The following is a 3,305-nucleotide window of genomic DNA, read 5'->3' as shown; positions in this document are numbered from 1 at the left end:
TGCCAGCAGTAAAGACGAACACTGCAGGCGGTAATGGGGCAGATTTCCTTAGCGTGGGTCCCTGGTACAGAGCTAACAGAGACTTTATTATGCCATTCAGTGTCAGCTGCCTTGGAATGGGTCTTGACAGGAATAGACACTGTGGACCGTACTTTGCATACCCAGCGGTGGACGCAAATGCTCAAAACACCATAAAAGGATTGGAGAAAAAATGCCATACCACGTAAAACCACTGAGTTGCATTTCTTTAAACCAAAGAACATACTCTATGGCCCATAGTTTCCAACAGTGGAAAAAGAGATTTCACACCAAATGGATACATCCTGTTGCTTATCATCCTCAGAGGAACAGTCTGATAGAGAATTGGTAGGGTCATTGGAAATATTTGTTGTCTCAAACATGAGGAGATAAAGTATGAGGGGCTGGCTTACTTGCGTTCACGCTTGGGTGCTCAGATTCAACATGATGGGGGCGAGGGGAGAGTCTCGAGTCAGTAGATTTCTCTGCTTTTCTGGTGGATTTGGGGGAAACTGGGTGAATAGAATGCTACCATGGCTGTACAATTATTCCCACATCACTTTAACTTCCTCTTTTCCTAACTGATACAGTGTTCCTGCCGCCAGGGCTGCAACTCTAGTGCTAGAAACAGGATAAGGTAGGGATGGTCTCTAAGCAAAAATTGTAACTACACCAGAATTCTGAAGGGCCTAATGGGTTGGATGGTGCTTTCACCCTGTCTGGCGTAAGTGGGGTTGACAGTGAATGCAGCTATACTGCATGGTGGTTGAGAGAGCCCACTGGCCGGTACCTATGTATTCCTACTCTATACGAATACTAGTGGTCTAAGAAGTAGGTACTTGCTAGAGTGGTGTTGCTGCCTGTAGTCTGGACCAGCTCAGTGGTTGAACCTAATACCTGTTCCACAGGTGGAAAAGTCTGAGTAAAAACCAATGACAAGTGGAGAGAAGGAGCAATAGTATAGTTGGAAGGAAGAGAATACAAAAGTGGGTTGTGCAGCAAGGGAAATTCAGTATTACAATTGTGCCTCTAGAGAGCCTTAGAGCAATAGAAAGATCCTGTCTCTTAGAACAATTATACTAGATGCCAGAAAGAGTAGAGCTATATATTGGCCAAGATTACCCCTCCTTTTGGAACCCTTGAGGTCAAATGGAAATCTGCATACCTGAAGGGCATTGCTCTGGGAGACACTTCAGCCATTGGATAGATAAGCCGAGTGAATTGTTAGTGACTGAGTGGGATTCTAGTAATGTTCCAGTACTTTTGACTTTTAGTTTTCAGGTTACATCGCCTATAAAAGATATCATTAAGTTAAAAATTTCAGGAACTACATCCTGCTGGGCCACTGAGATTTGTTTATAGCAATCTTATGGACCTCCAGTCTTAAGAATATTCTCTAACAACATTTGTAGCTTAAATAGATACAGTATTACTACCTTCACCCCAAGAATAGATCAGAATAAGGCATATCACACGGAATACTTAGCAAGGACTGTTAGTATAGTTAGCCTACCTTCAGAACTGGCCATTGGCCTCTCAGGAGAAAACCCCTGAGCCCTTAGAATATTCTGCCAGATGAGAGTGCTTTTGTATGGCTGGTCTTGGGCCATGCTAGACTCATTTAACCACATAGGTTTATGCTAATAATGTTATATATAGGGAATGCCTATTTTTGCTCTGGGAAAAGGGCTTGTGTCTCTTATCTGAGGCCAGTCACATTGGGGCTACATGGCTGATCCACAACAAAAAACCCAGTCCAATGCCTGGATGTGCCTCCCTGGTTGACAACACTTCCCACATGTTGCCACATACTGTTGCTGGGAGAAATAAGCACACTCTCATGCAACTCCACTGGGAGGGGACACCTGGAAGCTTGTGCCTGTTTTACCTGGACTTTGCTCCATGTGCCTTTTCCCTTTGCTGATTTTAATCTATGTCCTTTCACTGTACTAAAACATGTTTCACAAACTATATATATTTAGTAAACTGTAACCATGAATATAACAGCTTTTCTGAGTCCCATGAGTCCAAGTCTAAGTCATATCAATAAAAGGATTTTTAACTTCATATGAGGAAGCAGGTAGGAGGGCCTCCTTCACGTGCTCCCACAGACCTTGCGAGTGCCCCAAACCGTGGAGATCACTGTCACCAGTGGTTTTCTCTCTACCCATTGGCTTCTCCAGAAATATTGGGTTCCTTGAGAACAGGGACCATCTCTTATATCTGCTTCTATAGTTTCTGGGGCAGCACTTAGGATATAGTAGATATTGGAAATGTTTATAGTATAAATGCTTTTGGAAAATATGCTTCACTCTTACATAGTTTGTGAATTTCAATCTCAAAGAGACGGACATAGAACTTTATAAGATGCTATTTTACGTAAATGCTTCCAGTCACAAGTCTGAAGTGAATTACACACAGATGTATGATAGAGTTTTCTCACTACTAGCATTCAAGGTAGCACTACTAAGGTTTATTGTGTAGTACACAACGACAAAAGTCATCCATGTCACTGTTAATTAAAGACATATTTTTATTAGAGGCTAAAGGCAACTTCAAAATTAAAATCCCACTTTTTTATTGTACTTTAGGCTCTGAGGTACATGTGCAGATCATGCAAGACTGTTGCATAGGTACATTCATGGCAAGGTGGTTTGCTGCCTCCATCTCCCCATCACCTATACCTGACATTTCTCCCCACATTATCCCTCCCCACCCTCTCTTCCACTATCCCTCCCCTAGCCCCCCAGCAGACCTCAGTGTGTGATGCTCCCCTCTCTGTGTCCACGTGTTCTCATTGTTCAACATTTGCCTATGAGTGAGAACATGCAGTGTTTGATAAAATCTCACTTTTTATTGGGCAAGCAGTTAAGGAAAGGCACCCTGTAAATTTATAAAATTAGTACCCAATTAAACTCACTTACTGCTTTTAGAGTCTGAGTCTAGAACATTCCTTATAAATTCTTGAACATATTTGTTTGCATTTTGATTTTCTGGGTCATGTTTTTATGTCCAAAACAGTAAGGTTCAACATAAATCAGAGAAGATTTCTTTCATAAAAGTCACAGTCTCCTGTATTTCAGCTCCAGTCCCAAAACTCTCCAGCACTGGGCCCAGGAGTCAGAAAGGTTCATCTTATATTAGGCCTTAGACTGTTATGCTGTCCCTGTTTCAGAAAACCCAAACCAACCTCATCCCCATCCTGAGCTGCTGCTTAAACTACAGGGTTTTATTGGGCTGGGAAGAAGACAGCAAAAGTTCCAAATCATGAAGTAAATGGTAAACAA

This window comes from Aotus nancymaae, unplaced genomic scaffold, assembly GCF_030222135.1.
Source record: "Aotus nancymaae isolate 86718 unplaced genomic scaffold, 86718_ANA_hifiasm-v0.15.2.pri h1tg000036l, whole genome shotgun sequence".
NCBI classification, from domain to species: domain Eukaryota; kingdom Metazoa; phylum Chordata; class Mammalia; order Primates; family Aotidae; genus Aotus; species Aotus nancymaae.
Note: the sequence above shows the minus strand (reverse complement) of the source record.